The 24,849-nt window shown below is 45.1% G+C and overlaps 1 long non-coding RNA gene across 1 annotated transcript in view; it reads left to right on the forward strand.

Annotated features, from left to right (window-relative positions):
* The window catches only part of Gm36723, a 115,967-nt gene that overhangs the window by 7,528 nt on the left and 83,590 nt on the right, over nt 1-24,849 (forward strand). The window contains exons 2-3 of the long non-coding RNA XR_001780577.2: nt 13,481-19,039; nt 21,784-24,835. This is a non-coding gene — a long non-coding RNA (predicted gene, 36723). The remainder of the gene's footprint in view (nt 1-13,480; nt 19,040-21,783; nt 24,836-24,849) is intronic.

The following is a 24,849-nucleotide window of genomic DNA, read 5'->3' on the forward strand; positions in this document are numbered from 1 at the left end:
ATTTTTGAGATTAAATTTGCTGGAGAAAAAAGAAGGCATTCCATCAAGACAGATTGGGTGGAGACAAGATGCTGAAAGGCCCCTGGGGAGGAGAACACTGGGTGACGTGTGTCCCAGCTGGTAATGCTTCCCTTCGGCTAAAGGAACATGAGCTCATGGTCACTGGCTCCACAACAACGCTTTCTCAGAATCTTCCTGACCCACATTCCTAGATGTGATAATGCTGTGGTGGTAGGTGAGGGTGATCATATGGAACTCAGTGTTTGAATAGGAGGTAGGGTAACAGCCTTTCAATGGAAATCTCTTCTACACAGAGAAAAGAAAGCTTGCTGCCAAGGAAGTTTTTCTTCATAATATTATATACTTACATGTTTCAATAATTTTTTTTTCCTGTACAAACCAGAGTGATAACCACGAAGCAGACTTGGCTTGGGAGCATGCAGCAGGAGGGTCTAGGAGAGTGGGCGTATGTGGGGGTGGGTGTTGTGGGAGAGCAGGATTTGGATGAGGGAAGAAGTACGCGCACAGCTGGGGCCACCTTTTCTGGCGCTATCACTTCACCGTCACAGATGTTCCCATGGTCTGCGTGGTTTGCAGCCAGCTTCTTTCCTGATGCATCACTCCCAGACTCTCCTGATTCGAGGGCACATGGTGGCCTGCTTGTCCCTCAGCCAAGGCCTCAGCTGTCCAGGGCATTGGTGACAACTGCAATGGCCATATCCTGTTTTGAACTGGGGCTGGAGCGCTAGTGATGCTTGCTTTCTCTGTGTGCTTCATCATGGCCAAGGGTAAGTAACTTACCCTTCTGGTGAACCTTGGCCAAGTGTGGATGACAATATCCTGATGCATTCTATACTGAGGTATAGAATTCATACCATGTGTGGATACATCATATGTCTGCACTCTACGGTTGCTTCACAGGTTTTCTGTGACAATCTTCTGATACAGAAGCATCCTCATTACAGACGGGGAAATCGGGGTCCACGGAGATTAAGTAACTCACACCTGTGCACTCGCACACACAAGCGCACACTTGAGAACACAGGCATGTACAAGCCCAAAGGCATGTGTTTTGACTCATATTCATGTGTGAATGCACACGAACATGCATATACATGCATACACAAACATGACCTTGGGGAGGCCAGGCCAGTATTTTACACCTGCCTGTTCTTTCTCTCTCTTTGATGGAATTGAGTTTTTTCTTTTTTTTTTCCCCAAAGCCTCATGGAGGGAGGAAACAGAAAGGTCATCCGAAGATCCCTGTATGGGGAGGGAAGGGGCTGGTTGCTAGGCATTAGGGTTTACGTTATGACTGCATTTAAGTTCTTCTAGAAGCCTGATCAACAGAACAGAAATGACCAGTGCACACTCCCGTTACTGCTCCAGCTCTGACCCCAAATTTTATATACATTACTTAGAATCTTATAAGGTGGAGTATGAGACGCCACTTGCCCCGGGCCAAGATGGAGCATGGACATCTCTTAGAATCCTTTGCAAAGCTCTGCACCACGTGTGATAAGATGGGCTTTTGGCAGTTTTAACCTGATCAAGTTGTCTGTCCATGGTTCAGACAACAGAGACAAACACTTGAGCCTCTGGCTTGGGAACTCTGGGCTGTAGGGTGGGTCAGAGAGAGCTTCCAAGTGGGGAGCAGTGACTGACCCCTGCAGAGCTTTGGATGATAGTGGCCTTCTCAAGCCTGTCTGGGGGGCAGGTACTCTGTGCACAGCAGAGGCCAGTCCTACAGGGCAGTTGGAAGGGCCGTGGGAATGGTGCAGCTGGGTTAGCACACCTGCCTTGTGCTCCCAGCTGTTTGCTTCACAACAAGGCTGCTGTCCGTAATTGCCAAATGTTCACACTTCCCACCCACTCCCCAGGCATAGCTACATTTGCTGGCAACCACCGCAGGGTTTAACTACGTTATTTTATTTATTATTATTTTAAAAAAGAGACACCAGAATCCTATGCCTGGGAAGGAGCCAAGCTGGCCTGGTGCTGAGTGCGGAAATATTCCATCTCCCTTCTGTGCCCAGAATTATTTTTGTTTTCTTCGATACACAACCTAGATACAGCCACAGTAAGGAAACCGGTTGATTTTTGAAACCCAAACTCCTTTCCTGTTTATCAGTGTTTTTTTTTTTTTTTTTTTCTCAAGCTATCAGTGTATCAGTGTCTCTCTGGGTGCCTGGCTGACTCTGTGGGTGGTGGGTCATATCACTCTCTCTGTGTGTCTCTCTCCCTCCCTCCCTCCCTCCCTCCCTCCCTCCCTCCCTCCCTCCCTCCCTCCCTCCCTCCCTCCCTCTCTTCTGTTTCATGGTACTGGGGATTGCTGGAATGCTGTATTCACAAAGCAAATATTCTTCCACTGAGCCCTCTTGACACTGATTGTGCTAGCCATATAGTTCTGGGAGTGGGCCATCCACTGAAGTGTGGTTGATTTACTAGGGGCCACACCCTTAAAAAATTGATTCTTCCTATCTCAGAAGCCATCAACTGTGTATAGTTCCTCCGGTGAGGTGAGGGATTGTGAACACCTTCAGACTCCATGCTAGAATGTTGCCTGGATTGATCTTGTGCTGATAAACATAGTTGCTGTAACTTGATGAGGGCAATGGTCCTGAATGAGTCCAGAAGGCATTGCTTTGCTCCATTAGCCACCCTCCCCCGATCTCTGGCTCTTACCACCTCCTTACTGCTCTTCTGCATCTCTTCTCACATCCCGAGGCCTGGGGAGGAATGTGATATAGATGCCCCCTTTGTGGCTGAGTACTTCAAAGTAACTTATTCTCTGTACTTTGACTAGTTGTGAGGTTTTGTATTAACCACTATCCACTGCACAAAGATACTGCTCTGCTGAGATCTGAAAGAGCTGTGTTATTACAGGTCGAGAGACACAAATTTAGAGAACAGTTTGATGCAATGTCCATTTAGCAGAATAGCAGTAATAGGTTCATCCATGGGTTCTTGGTAAGATCTTCAATACCAGGCATGTGTTTCCTTCTTTGTGGACCTTAAATCCAATTAGAATGTGGCTGGTCACCCCCTCCCCCCATAACATTCATGCCACTGTTGCATGCATGGCCCATACTGGTCGTTATTGCATTTCACAGGCATCATAGCTGGATAAGTCCATTGATTGCCTTCCCCTCACCCCAGTACCTTCCAGTACTGAGCGAGCTAGCTATCAGGGAAGCTTCCTGTCCAGTACCAACTTGGTTTCTATATGTCTTATCACCTATGGTGTGGTATCTTCAACACTAAAATTTTATCATTAAGTTCTAGAGGGTAGCCAAGAGCAGTGTCAATAGCCAATTTGTTTTAGGGGCTTTTGAGGCATATTGATCAGCAACTGGAGAACAGGTATCCCATACCTGGGGCTGGCCTTTTATATTTAGCAACCTATAACTTCTGGGGTAAGCATAATCTCCCGTGTGGGCTATGTCTAATCTAATCCCCCATCTGTCTTTATATATACATATGAAACACTAGACTTCATATGCTGTTTTAATAGATCCTTAGAAGCAGTTATGAATTTTCTGACAAGATCTTTCTAAGTTGCCTAGGCTGGCTCTGAACTCACTCTGTGACCTAAGCAAACCTTGAACCTTCAGAGCAGCTGTGATTCCAAGCCTGAGATACCACACAGGGCTCTATTTTCTTTTTCATCTAGTGTGTGTTCCCAAAAATATGCCAGAGGAAGAGGCTGAGTAGCTCTCAAATGCTGTTATACTAGAATCAATACTGGTATCTGACTCAGGAGGGACTTCATGTTATTTTTCTCTTTGCTGTGAAAACATACTTGACAAGAAAAAAAAAGCAAATAAACCAAAAAACAAACCAAAAACAAAAACACAGGAAATATTTACCCCAATTTAAAGGTATATTTTGGCTCAGTTTAAAGAGATAGTCCATGGCAGCAAGGAAGTCAGAGCAGCAGAAAGACAAGTCATGTTGCCTTGGCAACCAGGAAGCATAAAGAGGTGAGTGTTAGCACTTGCCTTGTTTCTCCTAGTCATTCCTGGGTTTCATTTTTAGGGTGGGTCTCCCCATCTTAATTAACTCAGTCTAGAAACTCCTATATAGTCATGCCCAGAGGTTTATCTCCATGGCGACTAACCATCCCAGACCTAGTGGTGGGCTTTGGTCTGTGTAGAAATCCTGGCCTGTCACTTAGGCATCTTAATCTTTCCAATATTCTTGGGGCATCATTATTCTGTCATGGGAAGTGTGCAGGCCATATTGCCTGTGTGTGCAGATTCTGGGCACTTGGTTCCTGAGTGCTGGGTTCATTGGCCTGCCCTGTGACTTCCTCCATAAGTCAGAGGCTCAGGGTGCATTGGTTCATTGCTGGCCTTCCAGAGCCCAACCAGCACAGGACAAGTCTTTGTGTATAATGAATGAGGAAATGACAGGTAGGATCTACTGTGAAACCAGCCTTCTGGAAGCCTATTCTACATTATCAGGATGGGGTAAATGTGTTATATAAATACAAAACAGGAGAAAGAAAATGTTCAAAGCCTGGGAGAGTTGGCACCTGTGGTGACTTCCTCCTTCAGAATGGCATGAGAGTCAACTAGGGTCTACAGTCTTTGAGGACATGTCCCTGCACACTGCAGGTCCCCAGGGAAAGATTCATAAGGGACCCTTGAAGTAGTTACCTTCTCTTAATAGTTAAAAATGACATAGTGTACTTATAAAATGTTGATTGAAGTGGCAGCTTTCTTCCTCTGTTGGCCTTGATGGTCCATGGTTTAGACTCCTTGAAGAATCCTGCCAGCATGTGACATTGAGGGTATGAGGCAGGGGAATAGGGTATCTAGTGCTGAACTACTTCTCATCCTTCCCTGGGTCTGATTTCCAGGGCTTGAACCTTAGTGTGGACATCCTAGCTTCTGTCCCTAGATGCCACTGGGGATCCTTCTTGAAGGTAGGTTATCCCAAGAAGCAGACCCAGGCCATGGTTTGGTGACATCTGTGCCAGTAATTCTGGAGACCTGGTCTAAATGGATTTAGAGTTCTTGGGAAGGTGTGTGTCCTGCCCTATTAACTGTTTTACTTGCTTCACAGAGCTGGTGTGCAGGCTGGGGCAGACATGCCTTAATCCATAAGGGGATGTGCTGTTCGGAGAAACCTCTCCTCTCCTCTCCTCTCCTCTCCTCTCCTCTCCTCCTCCCCCCTCCTCCCTCCTCCTCCCTCCTCCTCCTCCTCCTCCTCCTCCTCCTCCTCCTCCTCCTCCTCCTCCTCCTCCTCCTCCTCTTCTTCTTCTTCTTCTTCTTCTTCTTCTTCTTCTTCTTCTTCTTCTTCTTCTTCTTCTTCTTCTTCTTCTTCTTCTTCTTCTTCTTCTTCTTCTTCTTCTCCTCTCTCTCGCTCTCTCTCCCTTTCTTTGCTGGTATCACTGAATGGTCTTAAGGAGTGTCCCTTTTGAATAGAGCAAGAAGAGCCTTCAATGGCCTGGTCTGTTTCCCTCAAGTGAGAAGCAGGGGACAGACTTTGAGACCATGGGTATGGGCTCTTCCTGATCTTCTGCAGGGCTGTTGGACTCCTCCACTAACCCCAGCCTCCTTCAGTTCTCGAGACAGATTAGTATAGGGCTGAACTGGACATTTTTCTATTTCATAGGTGAGTAGACTGAGGTGGAGGAGCTGGGCTGGAACTGTTCTTGCATATTCAAGGTCTCATCCTCAGCCATGTGTACAATGGGGGCAGAGCAGGCCGTGCACCAGCACCTGCCCATCTGTAACCCACAGCTCTCTTTCCTAGGAGTGACCTGTGTCACATAGCAGGGTGGGAGGACCTAGCTCACACAGCCCTATATGCTAATCTGTCTTGAGAATGGAAGGAGGCTGGGGTTGTTGGGGGAATCCAATGGTTCCTGCAGAAGATCAGGTAGAGATCACCCCCATGGCCTAACAGCTGTAGGATGTTAACTGACTGTCCCTACAATGTCAAGAGCCTGGTCACACTAGCTACTCTGGAATCTGAAATTTGAAGTGCTCTAGAAACTTTGGTTCTCTTGGACAGATTGCTCCATCCAGACTCTCAGACTTGTGAAGTAACCCGACCCTTCTGCTTGGCCTGACTTCTGCACATGGCTGTGACTTTCAGGGAGCAAGAGTGGACTTTCCCTCATCATCCTTCCAGTCCTTAACTTTAGTTTAACTGACTAAACCATCTCACCAGTGCCTAAATGCCTTCATATTAAATCTGATATTACAAAATTGCCAAAATGGAGGAATTAGCATCAATTCATACATACATTGGAAGATTATAAACAAAATTAGAAGAAACAGAAAAGGAAACCTTTATACTTTCTGTTTGGTAAAAGATGAGACAAGGGATTTTGTACTCGTGCTAAGGTCAGAAGATGTAATTCCAAATCCTGACACAGACAAGTTTCTGTTTTCCTTTAAGTAGAAGTGAAGCCACGCACTTTGACTTATGGATCTTTTAATAGTTGGGCTACATGTTAACTAAAAAAGATTCTGGGTAAAATCAAATTTCTCAATGTTGCTAATAACTCTAGTACTTCAGCCAGCATAGTCTGAGTTTAGTTTTCCAGCTTTTTCTTTTCTTTTCTTTTCTTTTTCCCACATTTTTTATTAGATATTTTCTTTAGTTTTCCTGCTTAAAGCAGGTGTTACAATTATTTTATAGGCTGTAAATCCTTGGTATTAAGTACCCTTTTTCTATTGTATAAACCATTTTTTCTTCCTTGATCAGCATAATGTCTGGAACCTGGAAAGAACTGCATTGTATTTATGTGAATGAGTGACTGACTTGTCAAATGAATTATAAAAAAATTGGAATATACACAAAACATTAAGAGATATACACATGACCATTTGGTGTCAATACCATGATTTTAATGAAAGGGGCAAAATTTTAGTATCCAGAAATCAAACCTTAGAAGGTTTTGTTACTTTACAGGGAAGCAGTGATCAGCTAGAATAGTTAGTTAATTCTACCATTGTAACAGTCTGTATTGCTCTGTTAATACTGTGTAACAAGCAGTTTGGAATTCTCAGTGCTTGTGATAAATATTTATGCTTCTCAGTGATGGGTCTGGAACTGAAGTTATGCTATTTCTAGTAGGTGTGAGTGGGCTTGAATCCAGGCCTGGGTGGGACTTGAACTTGCTTCAAAGGTCTTGTGCTAGAGCCTACACTGAAGAGGAGGAGGGTCACTATTATAATGAGGAGCCTTAGGAGCACAGAAGGACAAAGCAACTACGAGAGCACAGTTATAACACTCATCCCCATTGTCTCCTTGCATCTCATTGGCTAGGATGAGCTCGTGTCCAATCCCACAGTCACTGAAAGCATATGTGCTCTGTTCCAAGGGGATAGGTTATGGATATTTGCTAAGCAGTAATTAATTTCAGTGCTAGTCTGAAGGGGATTTAGTGAAATGGATTCTCAAGCTCTTTCTTGATTCTCTACTGCTTTCTAGCACCCTAAAGGGAACAAAACCCTGTTGTCAGGGGTTGTAGTCATTCCCTGATCTGGATTCAGAGCTGGGCAGGGGCCATTATTTGAGTTGTGGATTTAGCAGTTTGGTATTCACACATCCCTGATGGTCTTGGAAAACATAATGTTTTCTAACAGCTGTAAAGACAAGAGATCTAATGTTACCAGCTATACATAATATCCATGAAATTACATTGAATAATGTAATGGACTGTTATACTGTCATTAACACATTCTGAATACCTAATTTGAAAGGTTAATGAAATTGACAAACATGACCACTCTGGGGCTCATCAATACCACTTAATAATGAAGCTCTTGTTTTTCAGTTATAGAATCAACAGAAGTGGGAAGACTTCATGTCTGGAACCGCACATTTTTTTTTATTGTAAATTAAGAGGCTCTGCACAATGTTTTGCTATAATTTGTAGTGTGGGGTTAGAAAGCATTTTACACAGCAGCTTTATGTAGTAATAATAATTAATATAAAGACTTGTTATAATTTGACATGGTTATGTTTTAGCTTTTCTGAACAGATGAAGCTTGGTGAGGGAAAATGTGTTTCATTTGGATAGATGGAGATGATAAAGACCAAAGACAAGTTCCCAAGGTCTATAGGCTTTTTAGCACACAGTGTTCCTGTTGAAGGATCTCCGGGTCTGAGTAAAGAGTCTATCACTTTATATTAAATAGGAACAGAGGGGGCTAAGAAGATAGCTCAGTTCGTGAAATGTTTGCTACATGTCTTAAGTTACTTTTCTTCTGCTGTGAAGAGATACTATGACCAAGGCAATTCATAAAAGAAAGCATTCAACTGGGGGTTTGTTTACAGTTCCAGAGGGTGAGTCTTTGACTGTCGTGGTGGGAAGCATGGAAGCAGGTAGGCAGGCATGGCACTGGAGAAATTATACAGACTGATCAAGTTATATTTAGGAATATATATATATATATATATATATATATATGCATGTAATAATAGTTAATAAAAAAAGAGGCCATGAATTTGAAAAAAGATCAAGAGGATTCAGAGGGAGGGAAGGGAAGTAGAAAATATTGTATTTATAACATAAATAAGAATGAAAATATTCTAAAACAAAGACATAGATGAGTGCTTATATCTGATCTACAGGCACAAGGCATTGGGGGTAGCAGAGAGGAGAGAGAGAGAGAGAGAGAGAGGGAGAGAGAGAGAGAGAGAGAGAGAGAGAGAGAGAGAGAGAGAGAGAGAGAGAGAGAGGCATTGGGATTTTGAAACCTCAAAGCCCACTCCAGTGACACCCCTCCTTCAACAAGGGCATACTTCCTAGTCTTTTCCAAAGAGTTCCAACAACTGGGACCAAAGATGATATATATATATATATCATATATATATGTATTCATATCCATAGGAGCCATTCTCACTCAAACTATAATACAATCATGAATATCTGAGTTTGATCCCTAAAGTCCTAGAACCTATATAAAAAGCCAGGTGGGATAGTGTCTTCTAATCCCAGCACTGGGGAAGTGGAGCTGAGCCATGCTTTCCACATGCCATGGCTTTTCCACCATTAGGTTTCTAAAAGCTATGGCTTCTTGTTAGCCATTTGTGTTGATGATCACTTTATTCAAATGACTACATTTGTGTTTATCAAATCAGCAAATGGTAGCTATAGAAAAGCTGAAAAAAAAAGGCAATAAGAAAGAAATGACTCCCCTATTTTTGGAATTCAGTCATTATAAGTTACATACCAATTGTTTTAGTCAGGGTTGGCTAGAGGAAAAGAACCACATACACATTATTACATGATGGGGACAGGTAGTCCCACAGTGGCTTTGACACACTGGAGAACTAAAGAACCTAGAAACTGCTCAGGCCAAGACATTGTAAGTTACATAACCAGACCAGCTAATGATGCAGCCCCTGTGGGTTGTTCCCAGAGAGTTGCTGGGTAGAGCCTTCGTGGAAAGCCTATAGAAGTTGATGTCTGAGGTCTGTAGGAGATGGAGTCAGCCACAGACACAACCATCTGGGAAGAGTGGGCTTTCCCTGTGATCACCTCCTTCATCCCCTTACTTTTGATTTTCCTCAGTTCCTGACTTATTGAGTGGTGCTGGTCACATCAAGGGTGGTGGTGGTGGTGATGGTGGTGGTGGTGGTATCTTTTCCTTTTGGTTGCTGTCCTCCTCATCAGTGACCTTGTAAATGACCTCACAGACATGTCCAAAATGTACTCTATGAATTCAAGAGTCTCTGCATTCAATCAAGCTGACAATCAACTTTCAGCATCGCCTTGTCTTTCCTCTGTATTTGTCTGTGTGCCCCACAGATGGACGTGTGTCACCTAGTGATGGGTAGACATTCTGAGAAATGCATCATTAGGCAGTTCTGTCATTGTGTGAACAACATAGAATATACCCACACAACCAATGTGACTACAGTGTCACCAGGCAGCTAGTTTATAGAGTATGTTAGCACAGTTGTAGCTATCTTATAGATACAACTCATAAACCATGTATGGGGTACCAAGGTTATATGACCTGAGAGTTAGTACTCTCCATGGACTCTAAATCCAAACGCCTACGTACTGCAATGGAGACTGTCTACATGAACATTCATTAGGATGAAGTTTCTCTCTGGGGTTCATTGCAGAAAAACGATCTGGTCTTTGACAAGTTTAGATATGCAAAGATACCTTCATGTCTCAACTTGTATATGAAAATAAAGTCATATATTTCTGGGCAATACTGCTATAATTGGCCCCCATTCAACCACAGACCGAGGTGGTGGTGGCTATGTTATACCAAGAAAGATCTCTGGGAAGCTAACTACAGCATGTTAATAAGGACAAAGCAATGAACCAGGAGGGCTGTGAAGCCATCCCGTTTTGAAGTCAGTGGGGATGCCTGGAGCCTTGGCTTACTCGCCCTGCTCACTTGTGTGCCGGAGCTCTTTTAAAGCCACATTCTATAAACTTTCATCCCATGAATCTCTTGGAGACTCTAAGTTAGTAGTTCTGAGGAGGGGGCATCTAAGACTCCTTTGTTAAAGGTGTCCTGAGAGAGGGGTAGTCATCTAGAGGTACTGCTGAGGTTGCTCTGTGAGATGGACAAAAAGCCAAAAGCAGGTTCTTCAGACAAAGGCCACATGTAGGCTTACAGAACCCTAGTTCTCACATTTATAGATTTAGCTGACCAAAGCTTGTCTCTGAGTTGTGAACGGGTTAGATGAGACAGCAGACAGAAATCTCTAGGGAGGAGGACATGTTTTCTTCTAATTGCGGATGAATTCCTTAGGATTTACTCTTCACTCTAAAGTGTGCAGAATCATATTCATACCCAATTTGTGCATCATAGTGGTAAGCTCATTTTGAATGACATGGGACCATCACCCGTGTTGGTTGAGAGAATCTTCATGGATAGCTAATGGTAACCCAGTACCTTAAGAAATGACCCAGTCACCTCCACAGAAAGCCTTAAGGCTGTGTGCATACTTGGGAGGGCTTATGGAAATCAGGCTTCCTGTGTGATGAGCTCTGCTCTCTTCCCCACTCCTGGGAGGCCTTAGGGGTCCTCTGTCTTGGGTACCTTACTCAGAACATCTCACTATCCAAGAGGGTCTTCTTTCCGTTCCCTGGTCTTATATTATTTTTCTGCATATAGGTTGTGAGATTTTTAGTAGCACCCCTTTCTCATTTCCAAAAATTCTTCCAATTTGTTAGAGAGAAAACATTTTAGCAACCAAATCTGGGTGAGGGGGTGGGTGTGTCCTGTCACACAATCTGATCAGGACTTGGGGATCTGAACAGTTAGAAGGGGCAGCATTATAGAATCTAAGCATCCAGGAGAAATCAAATCATCACCGGTAAATCATCTTTCTTGCCTGGAATGTTTTCAGCAGAATACAGGGTTTGTGTGTTTGTGTGTGCGTGTGCATGTGCGTGTGTGTATGCCTGAGCATGCATGTGTGTATTTGGGGGAGGGAGGTGATTATCAAATATTAATCCTGAAAAGACATTTCTGAGCTATTTCATCCAACACCAGCACAGGGACAGGTCCAGCGTGGCAAATTAGCCTGAGATGCTGCTCTGACTGCAGTTAGAGCAGTGGGGAAGGTTGCCTGAAGCTCAGGGCTACACATGAGATGAGCTCCCGAGCCCTGGGTGTGTCTGCCAAATGATATCTGTGTCACTGGAACTACAGGGGTCTCCAGAATGCCCCAGAAAGCAGTAGTGGTGCATGAGGCCTCTACAGAGTAAGGATGCTCCTGAGGTTGGTTTCTTTTCTGTTCCCAGTCATGTATGCAGGTGGGGGAGATAAAGTGGCTTTGCTTGTGACTACTACTGTGAGGAGCTTCTATATGTCATCTTCAGATGATCAGAAGCACAGCTCTCACTAGGCGGTGGATCTGTGTGATGGTCATCTCAGGCTGTGCAGGGATGACATATGTCCCTGGAGGCTCTTGAAGTCCAATCAGAGAGCCCAAGCCCCGTGAGCCTCACTTCCATCAGCTACATGTAGTAATGGGCACGTTGGGCAGATGAACACACGCAGAGTATCTAGAGCAATGCCAGACCCACAGATAGGTTCAGTCAGTGTCCCTCATCGCCCTGTTACATTGCTAGAACTACCACTGCAACCATCCCTCTCCTCTGGTTCCACTGACATGGCCTAGTATAGACATTTGCTGCTTCTAGGCACACGGGCATTGCTGTGCTGCCTCCTTTCCTGTGGTCCTTCCCCATCCCAAAGGATGCTTCTAGAACATCTCTTTCCCGCTGCCCTTGCTTTGGCTGACCCGCTCTGCCTCCCTGATGACCCTACTTGGGAGCTCTGCTTCACTATGTTCTTGGGGTGCCTTAGCCCGAGCCTAAAGCCCATGCTTAGCCAGTGAGCCAGCTGCCAGTGTCACTGGGGGCTGTGCAAGTCCTCAAAATGTACCTGACCTCTCTAACCCTTCCTGTCTTTACTCTTTGCTGCTGTTTATGTTGTTGGGTGACAGGCCCAAGGCCACCAGGTCCCACAAGGATTGAGTACAACTTCTTTTTAAGATTTTTAGATCTTGGAATACATGCAGGATCCTCTGTCAGTCTGCAAAAATTATTGCTGACCAGTCTAGCAGACTATCAAGCCATTTCTCAAATTAAGTTAGTTAAATCAGCCTGAACAGAATGCAATTCTGATTTTAACGTTTATTTACTTACTCATTAGTGTTTATGTTGGGTTTGGTTGCAAGACTCTGGAAAAACCAATAAAACTTTCATTATGTGAGAGAAAAAAAACACAGATGAATATAGAAATTACTTTCTCTTTGCTGGGCACCACCAAGGTTTGTTGTGGGCTAGCTTTGCTCTCTGGAAGACCCTCAAAACAAACAGGCATTTGAGAGCCCAGAGGGCAAGCGGCCTCTTACAACAGGGTTAAGGCAGTCTTGGGATGTCACTGCCACATGTCCAGAAAGTAAAGCGCATGCTAAGAGACTTCCCTGTGCAAAGAACACCGTGCACAACTCTCAGTTTGAGCCCACTCAGCGAGGCAGCAGCCTGGGTGTGGGTGGGGGACTTTCTGCCTCAGCCCTCCCTGCCAAACCCAGTAGGAAATGTCCCCAGCCAGAGTGTTGTGGTCACTCGTTCTCCTCTCTCTTCTGGAATCTCATCAGGTGTGCCTGTCTTGAAGACAGCGTGGATCTGCCTTGAAAAGGAGCCAGCTCTCATCGTGTCACTGCGACAGATTTCTTAATTAATCTGCTCAGATTGTCAATAATGCAATTCACTGATGATTTAGAAGCCAGTTATGTGACTGCTGTGCCATTGTGGGGAAACATCTGAATAATTCAGCTAATAGATGGGAACTCGCCCAGATCGCTGCGACACGGGGAGGGAGCAGCTAATTTGAACAGGATGAGCACAAGCAGGGTGATTCCAGCAAATTCCAGGGAGCAGAGAGGTTGTCACATTGCTAGGGGCAGCTGCTGCCTGGTTTAATTATTGTCATTTTTTTTGTCTTTTTCTTTTTTTTTTTTTTGACAAAAGGATCCAGGACCCAGACTCCCAAGCAGAGGCCACTAACACACTCCTGAAAAAGTGAAGTTCAAGTGAAAAGCACGTGAGATCTCTGACTGCCAGGTTTGTGCTATGTCCACATGTCAGTGGGCTTTCTAGGCACAGAACACTGGCTCTTATTTCGTTCCAAACAGTATAACTATCATCTATGACTGTGTGAGATGAGTGTATAAGAAACGTCAGAGTAACATAAAGAGTGGCATTCCTTCCCCCGAGAGGACTGTCCCGTCCTGAATAGACTTGACAGACCATGATGATTCCGTCTTCCATCTCACGCTGAAACTGGAGCCGTGGTAGAAAGTTAAGTTAGGGGATCGGGAGTCTAATTTTGTGCTGTGTCTTACAGAAACATAAAAACCCAATCACATTTAGTTATACACTTAAAATTTGTTTTGCTTTTATTGGAAATAATAAAATTATATGGACTTGAGCCATTATACTCTCCCTCTCCATACACATACACACACACACACACACACACACACACACACACAGAGACACACACACACTTGGTAGTGAGAGTTTTTAACAGCCCTCAAATGCAGACAAGTTAGTGCCTGAGATGTGAATGTTAAGAACTGTGGGCTTTGGATAAGACCTGTTAATTTAGTTTCACTTGTCTCCAGAGCTTTACACATGTTCTCCGAACTGTCTATTCTTCTTCATCATCCTGGCATCCAGAAAAGCTCATGGATGCAAGCATACACATGTATATATGAAAACATGTATACACAAGGCACATGTGCTCACATATGAGCATATGCATACACCCACACAGCATACACTACACAGACTGCATCCACACTTGCATATGTTCATATGCTTGTATGCACACGGACACACACTCATATATACAAATGCACACATGTTTGTATACGTTTGCAGTCACATCTCTTTAGAATACCTAGTCTTTAAAAAAAAAAAAAGGAAAGCCCAAACCCACACTCCTGACTTTGACACTCATAAATTCTAGCAGGCCGAGCCCTGCTCAGGACCTGAACCTTCCGAATTTAATGACAGCAAGGCTGATGATACAATATAAACTATATTGGGAATGTTGTACCACAGAGTTACCTCTTGGAAGCTTTTGTTACAAATAATTAGTGAGTGGATGATAGGGACTAGCAAAGTGCTGCCTGTAAGTAAAGTCTGGACCCCAAGTGCATGCTAGCCTTAGAGACTGTGAGCGAGCACTGGAAGATTGGAAATGAGGCGTGTTTGCTGCTGGCATGGCTCATATCGGTATGGGTGGGGCACTCCACAGTTACTACACTCTCCTCTGGTGGTGCAACCCCAGTATCCTAGCCTAAGTCATAAAGTCAGCTCCTGGTCAAAGTATGAGTGGGTGCTCTGACATCACTCCAATTGCAGAGAGCAAGAAAGGGGAAGAGGGAAAGAGTTTAGTTCTCCTCTTGTGTGCTTGTATTGCCTGTCTTTCCTGGAAGCCCTTTTGCTACCTCCTGTGAGCTGCATACGAGCCGAGTCGTCTTGCACCTCCATGGCTACAGGGCCATGGGGCAGTCCTCTAGGGAGAGAGGCTGGCAAGTGTAATCTCTCAGCTGGGCACAGATCCCAAAGTCCTTCAGAGGAAGAAAGAAAGGTGACCATTTGGTGACATCTTGCTGCTGATGTCCAAAGATGAGGCCTTTCCTACAGAAAAGAGATATTCTAAATCAAGTAGTTGCTATAGCTTTAACAAAACTACAGGTAAACTCCACTTTCTTTGAGCGTACAAGGATTTTGATTTGAGAAGACACTTTGAAAAACACCTTGCTTCATCAGCCTTTGGGTTTAGTGAGCATCTGAGAGCCATTTTTATAGTGTGAGTTCCCCCCATGATCTTCCCTCCCCTACCCCCTAAGTCTGCCCTGGAGGCAGAGTGACCTGGAGCTGGTTGCATGCCCTGAGGTGGAGGGATGCTACTGGGGCTGGTCTGGGAGTTCCCTAATGTCAGTGGGCATTTGGAAGATAGTTCACTGGAAACCCCTTTGTTATTATTTACATATATTGTGCTTGCATTTTCGGCTCATGTATTCCCTGGGAATCTAATTTGTAAATAATTACTTGACAGAAATGAAGCTGGGTAGAAAATTCAGAGTGTGCAGTGGCCCAAACAAACCCCAGAGAGGAGACTCGAGCGGAAAGGCCAGCTCCTACAAGGCCTCAGCACGCTTCCTCTGCTCAGCCGTTAGCAGCTAATAAGGTCCCCAGTGTAGAAGCAAATTCTCAGGCGGTGGACGGACGTGGTGGACACACCAAAGTGGCCATTAGCAGCCAGGCTGGGAGCAGAAGGCTGAGCTGGCATGCTGAGAAACTGCTTTCCCTGTTCCGCTCTCTGTGCCAAGGAGCAGTGGTAAGGGCAGGACTGCTCTTCCTGTATGAAGAGCCAGAGCGCCTAGAACAAGGAGGTGCCACAAACTAAATGCTTGTGTTCCCCTCTGAGTTCCTATGGTAAAGCCCTAATCCCCCTTGTAGGCTGTATTGGAGGTGTAAAGAATAGATTATGGTTAACTGAGGCCCTTGAATGGAGCTTTAATCAGAAGGGGTTGCGTCTTCAGAAAAGGTACTAGGGCTCTCTCCCTATACCCACTTACCAAAGCAAGGCTGTTTGAGGACAAGCAGGTGACCCTCTACAAGCCAGTAGGGGTGCTATCACCCAAAACTCACCTCATTCAATTTAGATTCTGAGCTTTCTACTTCTAGAGCCATGATAATGAAATCCTAAGACCTTAAACTGTCCAGCAGGTAGCATTTTTGTTACAGTAGTCTGAGCTGACCAATACAGGGTAATGGACTGGAGATGTGTGTTACAGAAAGCTAGTCCTCTGCACCCTCTGGGATGTTTCTTGCTGCTGTGATAGCTCCTGAATACCTGCTCCCATCGCCTTGAGCCCTGGGCCCTGCTGGTCAAGGCCTTCTCTAATTAGCTACCTCATCAGTACACCATCAGCAATAAGGGCCTGGCAGCTTGCCTTCTACAAATCTATTTAGCCTTTGGATATCTTACTCCAGAAGGGATACTTAGCCATTACTGCATGCCCAGTACCTGTTACACTTTTGTAGACAGGAGCAAGCAGACATACTTGCTATAACAGATAGCCCTGTCCATATAAGAGCAAGCAAGGGCTTAGAACTGGTATCAACTCAGTTATTTCATAGTTGCTCTGAGCCTGAGACCGTCTAAGCACTCATTGCATGTGAAGTTGACCAAGGTCTCATAACCACATGCGGGTTAATTCTACCGCTCTGTCCTTCACAGAGAACAGAGGCACAGTTGGTTCTAGGACACACAGCTAGCAGGTGACAGAGCCAGGGTCATCCTCATGCAGTCTGAATCATGCCTTATGATCAGTGTGAAGCTGCCAGGCCAGGTAGCCATAATCTTATTGTAGATTCCAAGTCTCATGTGTAGGATCTGATGGGGAGGGGGGACACAAAAAAGGGAGTCTCTTTTCTTGGTGGCTGGGAAAATCTCCCTAAGCCAGGTCTAAGTGTATTTGAAGGAGGGTGGAGTTGGTAAATCCCCCAAAACAAAGGTGCCTGGGCCAAAAGAGCCCGAAGGTATCCTAGGAAGGTTGTGTGTGTAGGAAGATGGGTGGCAAGGACTTAGCTGAAGAGACAGAGCGTCCACACATAGCCCAGAAGGCCTGAAAATGGAAGGATCATATAAGGATTTGCTCAAGGTAACCACTACTATACTGCAGAGAAGGGATTGGAACTCGGGCAGAGTGGAAGCAGAGGCCTTTACTTTCATAACAGGGAACCTAGATAGAAGAATGGGGGGTGATTTCAGTAAGGGGTGGGTGGCATTTTGAACTGGCACAGTGGGAACAAGTGATGGAATCCCAGCGAGGAAGCTGGCACATGAGGAGACAGTGGCCTCTGAGAACTCTGGGGGAGCAGCTTAGTGATCAACATCACAGTTTTAAAGTCAACTGGAAAACTTGCACAGAGTTTGGATTCTAGAAGCAACAGATACCGTCATCAAATCCATTGCTTCCCAATAATTGTATTACTTTTGTCTTTTGTCCTGAAGGTCCTGTGTCCCTCATATTTGTAGTGACATGCTACCAGCTGTCTCTCCTCAGCCAGGTCTCTTCGGTGTTTATCAGTAGTCTGAAGTTTCTGTAGTAAGTGGGAATGTAACATGAAGGGCATCAAGGTAGTGTTTTCTTTTTGGCACACCTCTGGCTGCCACCTTCTAGAGATACAGGACAGAAGAGACCCATTGATCCTTCAAGTCTCCATCTTGGAATCTTTCTCCAGCTCCACTGACGACCCATCTCTCTGTTGGAGTCTCCAAATATATTCTGAACATCCTTTTTAGAAACTGCTTGTCTTAAGGGTGTTGATCGTGTTGTTCTTCCTTGCATTTTGCAAGCCTCTCCGAGGCAGGACTTGTCTCATTCCTCTCTAGGATGGAGTACAGCATGGAGCTCAGTGTGTCTTTCTGTAGTGAAGGAACAAGAGAATGGGCAGATAGGGATGGCTGTGCTCTCGCCAGCCCTACACTGTCCCTCCGTGCTTAGGCAAGACTTTGGAGATTGTGATAATCCTGGATTGCTTCTAGCTATCAGGGGCAGACAGCCCGATGGCTGGAGTGAGAAGACACTTCAATGTTCGTACAGCTGTTTGTCGAAATGTTGACTGAAAATATTCTTTGAAATGACTATTTTTCAAAGAAACCTCTTTCAAAAGATACTGCTTCAAAATGGACTTGATAACTGAGCCCAGAAAAACGGGCCCCTGGGAGGGAGACAGTGGCCAGCACATCAAAGGCTTCCAAAGGTCGATTGCAAAGGGGAGGCATGTGCCTGACCGTCTTGGCAAAGTTGTCTTTGTAACTGATCTGCTCCAAGGGCCATGGGGCACAAGGACATCAGATTTGTTTGAAGAGAGAAACATCCTGTTAGCCTTGGAAAATTATTACACAAAGCCACCAGAGTGCAACTTCCTCCTATCCACAACCCCCCACCCACCCAGACAAGGCTGAGCATCATAAAAATCTCCACCCCTATACCATTCTGCTCGCTGTCAATCATAGAGGCCAAGTGCCTAACATCCTGGCAGAGAGGGCTAGAAAGATTCCCTTCCTTGCTTGTTTAGTTGTATAACTTAGTAATCCCCTTTCCCTTCTTTAAGCTCACTCACTCGGACTTGCTGTGGTGAGTCTTCTAGGCTCCAAGGGCCAAGAGACCTAAACTTAATCACTAATTCTGCTATACCCTGGAAGCTTGGGCCAATGACTTCTGATCCTTACCTCATCTGAATAGATGAGCCACAAAGCCTATCTGACCAACTCTCAAGGATGTTCTGAGACCCCAGGAAGCAACTCAGCATAGCTCGACATGCGTCATTGAACTGGGACATGTCATGTCCTTCTCTGAGTCCTTTCTGTTGGAAAGCCCTGATATTTTGCAAGAGGAAGCAGATGCCCAGAGATGTTGAGTTATATCTCCAAGTCATACTAAGGAACTGGCTGGAGGGTCTGAGAGTGAGACCGGTGTCTTATATGCTTCCCAAACACAGGTACGTTGGCTTGTCAGTTTTCACTTATTGAAGCTCGGCAGGTAAGCTATCTAATACTTGCAAATGACTGTCACCACTTCAATATAAATACCCAGTGTGAGTGCAGCCACACCTGTACATGTACCTGCCACTACTGCATGCTGGCTACCACTGGGTTTACACAAGGAAGTGTTCTCTCCCTTTGTCTACTGGATGGCTGCTAACTGGGTCATATAATCTTTCCCTGTGACCTATATTAACATATAACTAGTGAGCATGATACACACAGTACTGCCTGATGGCCAGAGACTATTCTGTGCCCTTTGTATGTCTTACCTCATCTAACACCAAGGGAAACTCTCTTGGGGAAGTACTGGCCTTATCCCAGTTTCAGATGGCGAGCTGAGGTACAGGAATGCTAAAGAATTGGCCTGATGTCTCAGTGCTAATGGCAGTGAGAGCCCGCGCTCAGGAAGTTCATTTTGAAAATCCATGTCTGCTGAGAAAATGAAATGCACAAGCCGCTTGTGCTCCTGCACCTTAGAGTGATGGAGGGACTTCAGGGGGACTTAGGAGCCACACTAGATTGTTCTTCACTGTGTAAACCTGACTTAACACCTAGAAGACAAGGTCACTCAGGAAAGACGTCCCTGGCACCACCCTGGGGCACATCCAGTCGTGTGTCAGCCCCTCTATCCAGCAGGCTGCTGTGGTGGGGATTTTCTTCTACCTTTTGTCCACGTGTACAGCTGTTCTGTTCCTGTCCCTTCTGCATGGCTTATGTGTGAGATCACAGCTGTGCGAGCTGGTCTGGCTCTGTCCAGTCCTCACCTTAGGGAACATTCCTGCTTCTCCTAAGTTATCAGGCTCTGTGGGCTTCTCCACCTTTTCTCGAGGGGAATCTGATATTTTTACTGACTGAAACCTAGCAACAGCCCTCAGTGGCCAGGCGGGCCCACAGCAGCATTCGCTCTGTTTTCTTGTTCTGCCATATACATAGAGAACAGAGAAGAGACTTGGACTAGGGATGTATGAGATTAAACAAGCACTTGGAAGTGAGGCGGTGGGCCTTTTCAGAGGGGTGAAGCTTGGCCATTTCCTGTCCTCCTATTCTGTGAAGTCCAAGACTCTCCATCTAGCAGCAGAGTTGGCCCTTAGCAGGCGCCTAGCAGATGAGTGCTTTTCTGAATCATCTCTACTTCTTCAGGTTTGGTAGATGACTCATCATTTATTCATCCATTCATTCACTCATTTACTCATTCACTCACCCACTCATTCATTCATTCATTCATTCATTCATTCATTCATTCATTCATTCACTCATTTACTCATTCACTCATTCATTCATTCATTCATTCATTCATTCATTCATTCATTCATTCATTCATTCATTCACTCATTCATTCAGCAAACATTGGTTTTGACTTAGAGTCTCACTATACTTGCCAGACATCCCCAGCCTCCTAAGAACTGGGTTATGGGTGTGCATCACCATGCCTAGCTTCTCATTAAGCTTTTAGTATGAAGCAGCTGTGAACTGTACTGAACTTTAGACACCAATTAGATTCATGCTCAGCTTCAGAGACCCTTCATTCCAAACAGATGGAAATCTGCACAGTGAGATAAGAGCTAGAGCCAAGGTGAGGCATTCAGAAGAGCCAGGCCTGGTGGGTGTGAGGGGGAGGGGCCAAGGAAGATGCTCCTCTAGAAAAGAGAGAATGCAGGTGAGGGAGAGGGAGGGAGATAGGGAGAAAAACATAGAGAGGGAGGGAGGAAGAGAGGGAGGGAGGGAGGGGGAGAGAAAGAGAGAGAGACAGAGAGATAGAGAGGCAGAGGCAGAGAGGGAAAGCAACCTCTAAGGAAGGCCTTCATTACCATCCCACATTCCTCTTTGTCGTTCCCACTGTGGCAATGTCCTCTCAAGGCTTCTGCCTCTGGATGCCATTTCATTTTCTAGAATGCTTTAGTACCAATAGTCTTTTGGAACAAAGTAGGCCTAAGTACAAGTTCCCAGTGTAGTCCTTAGACATTTGAAAGAGAAATTAGCATGTGTATAGTCTCCTGCACAGACTTCAGATCCCTCTTAGGGAAACCTGAAGACTTGTCCATTGCTTCATTCCCTGTGTGAGGAGTCTCTTCTGAAGTCTGGCATGAGGCTAAGTGAGGCTCTTACACTTGGTCCATACTCAGCATTGTAGGGAAAGAAACCCAGGAGGCAAAGTCAAAAGAAGACTCAGAGGTAAAGCAACCCAAGACTGGCACAGCTGGAGCTCACTGACCCGTTTTTCAGCTAATGTTCTTGTTACTACAGTGTCCAGGAACCTCTGAGCAGCAGCTGTTAGTGGAATTTAACAGTTGTGATTGTCCACACACGTGTATCATCTATGTGGGGCTATTCCAGTAGGACCTGAAGAGCCTGGCAGAGCAAGCGCACAGGGGTCTGATGGAGAAGGCTCCACGTTAACCTGACACTTGGTGTTCATGGCTTCATGACTACCCTGATAGGGATACATAGGCACCCATAGTACAGACAGCTGACAACACCATAATGTGGCTGAGAAGGTAATATTTATACAACCACAGTCTGAGAGATAGGTGACCAGCTTATGGATAATTCTTGATCAATATATAACTTTAAAAATTGTATGCCTCAGAAAGTTTTTAGTGTCCCCCTCTTTCTATTCCATTTTCTTAGAGTGGACCATGTTTAAATTTTGAGTAGGTGTGCTTACTGACTCACTTCCATCTTGTAATTTTTCTTTTAGGATGCCCAAATAGCATTCAACACAGAGAAGTTTGCCCTATGGACTCTTCTGGAGTTAGATTACACATAAGTGTAAATTGAAAATCTACATTCTGACATGAGTCACTGAACACTCTGAGTCTGAGTTCATTTGCTTGTGACTTCAGTAAATGGGACTGAACAGGGAGCTAGCCGACTGTGACCTGGTACCTTGGTGGCTTCTGATACAGGCTGATGAAACTGGAGTTTGCCTGGCAGTCCTTTATAGTCATATAAAAATTGAATTTAGTCTAGACCCAGCTTCCTTCCTGTTCAGAAATATACATAGAACACCAGGAAGAACATTGAACTCATTATCCACTGGCTTGGACAGTCTCATGGTACCTGAACCTTTGGAACCTGGCTCTGTGTTCCCACCTGGCCTCCCCAGCAGAACGAGGAGCTGATCATAGCCAGAAATCTTCTTGATCATCATCTCTATTTCTGAGGCTGAGATGGAACTGTGGCCCGGTCTTCACAAGCTTAGGATCAGGTTTATTCCCACATGGAGGTTTTCCATTTCCACTGCACCCCCAGTTGCTGATCTCTTCTTTTTGTTTCTCTTCCAAAGACCCCATCTTTAGAGTGTTCTAGAGCTGAAAAGGGTTGAGCCCATCTTCTCTCTAAGCCAGGCTCCAGGGCATGGCTGAGTCCTCTTTCACATGCTGGGCACACACTCATCTATGCTTATGAACTTTTTGGATAATTTCTGAAAACATGAGTGGTCAGTGAAAATTTCTCAGGACTTCAAAACTGGCCCAAACCTGAGATGTTTCTTCACTGAGACTCATTTCGTGGATGAAGAAACTAAAGTGAGGAGAGGTGACATCATTTCCCCCAATTCAAGCAAATGAAACAGCAAAAGACATGGGCAGCTTGTGGCATTGCACCTCACTACTAAGGCTGTAGTCTACCACCTCTGGATAGCTCCATGCAAAATGGAGGACGCCCTTTTCTTAACAGGGCTTCCTCTTCTCTGCCTGATTTGGGAAGCCCAACTCCACTCTTCTGAGGAATGTCACGTAATCCTTGATGAAATTACAGGTTCAACCTCCTGGAACACCTCTCCATGCAAATGAAGTATCCCTAGAACCTTAAACCTCAACCAATGAAACTTTTACCCTAAGAAAAACCCATCCCCACTCTCCAGGACACACACACACACACATACACACACACACACACATAGCCCTTGATTCATCACAATGAAGTATATGTGCACAAGCTGTTTTGATGACAATTGCCTAAGAGAGCCATTTTTTAAGAGCGTGAATATCTAAAATCTGTAACAATGAAATCTTCAGAGACTACCCCCCCTTCCCCATTCACTGCCAAACTGGAATCCTGCTGACCTGCCCATTCTAGACTTTGCTTCATTCTTTCTGTCCTGTGTGCACCAGGGTCTGGACACCTCGAGGGAAGATGTGGATTGTGGAACTTGGCCTTACTCTATCCTTCCCCACTTGGTGTGTAGCAGGTCCTGGACATTCTAAGGGAAGAATTAAAAAAAAAAAAAAGGAACCACATGTGGCAAAGATTTGAATTTTCATACTGCCCGTGAACAGAGACACCCTCCATTGTTCCTCATCTCACTGCAGATGGAGTTCTGGGGGATGTGTCTATACAGTGGGAATGGTGTGAAGATGGCTTTAACTGGATGTTGTTCATTTGGCCTTTCTGAGTCATTTTCTCTGAAGTTTATTCTCATTTTCTATGATAGGACCATCCAGAAAATGTCCTTCACTCTATTAAATCCTGGCTCATGGGAATGCCCAGTGTAGTTCCTCTCAGCCACGGAATCTCCACACTTGGGGCCTCTTATAGTGATATAAACCTAGTGCTGCTTATAGTCTAATGCTAATTTGGGATTCCCAAGACTGGTGCCCATAGATGAGAGAGTCCACACTTTGCATGGAATGAGTGACCCGACCCTTTCCCCCCACCCCAGTTAATTGTGATTGGTAAATAAAGATGCCAACAGCTAATAGCTGTGCAGCAGACACATAGGTGGGGTTGAAGTTTCAAGGGCTTGGAGAGAGGACCATGAGGATGGAAAAAGAAGAACACACAAGAGGGAGAAGGAGAGCTGCCATGGGCTAGGGGCCATGAGAACATGGCCTAAGAGGGCTACCCAATTGGAGTCAAGTACAGCCCAGATGGAACATAGTAAATAGTAAGCAATAACTTGGGATTATTGATAGGAAAGCAGATTTTTAACAACATCAAGGGTAGGCAGCTGCCCAACTATTGTACTGCCTAAGGCTATTTAAAAATATAAGGGAACATAAATGTGTAAGGTAGGAAAGATACCCCGGGCTGGCATTTTTAATAATAATTTACTACAGCCCCTTTGTATGAGTTGATTCTGGTTAATAGATCCCAAAACAAAGAACAGAGGCCCAAGGCAGAGAGGAAAGGCCTCCAGAACTTTGGTTTGGTGGCTTGGCTTCCTAGAACTCTTGAAGAAGATGAACGTTTTTCATGTATCAATGATGTTGACTGAGCCTCACTCTCAGCTGTGAAATATAAGCTCTGTTAAAAGTCAGACACAGCGTGAACTCACCAGGACTGCAGCTCAGCAGAGGAAAAGCAACTCTAGGCTGTCCTCTACCTGGAGGCTCATTAAGTGGCCTGGTTTGATCTGGAGATATAACAGTGCTATTCAGCCCCATCTCCCTCCTCCAAGTGACATTTAAAGTCGTCATAATGTGACTCTGTGGCAGGCCAGAGGCCAGAACCTTAGGTCCTGGCCTCCAGGCAGGGTATGTCCCTTGTGCTTTGTGGTTTAGGAATGTGGGACTGCCTGGTGACACTGAAGGAGGAGCGCTGGAGGGCAGACGCAGCTAAACACGAGCTTCATTATGTAGGAAATTGGAGCAACTGACTAAGCCACTGAAGCAAGCCTGGGGTGTGAGGATGACTTCTTTTTGCCTTCTCCCCAAAGCCATGAGGCAGGAAGGTCTTCTGTCAAGGACACTGCAGATGCAGACAGAGGTTCTGAGGGGTTGAAGAACCTCATCTAAATGACACGATTAGTAAGTAAACAAGT

The sequence above is a fragment of the Mus musculus genome, chromosome 12 (assembly GCF_000001635.26).
Source record: "Mus musculus strain C57BL/6J chromosome 12, GRCm38.p6 C57BL/6J".
Classification (NCBI taxonomy): domain Eukaryota; kingdom Metazoa; phylum Chordata; class Mammalia; order Rodentia; family Muridae; genus Mus; species Mus musculus.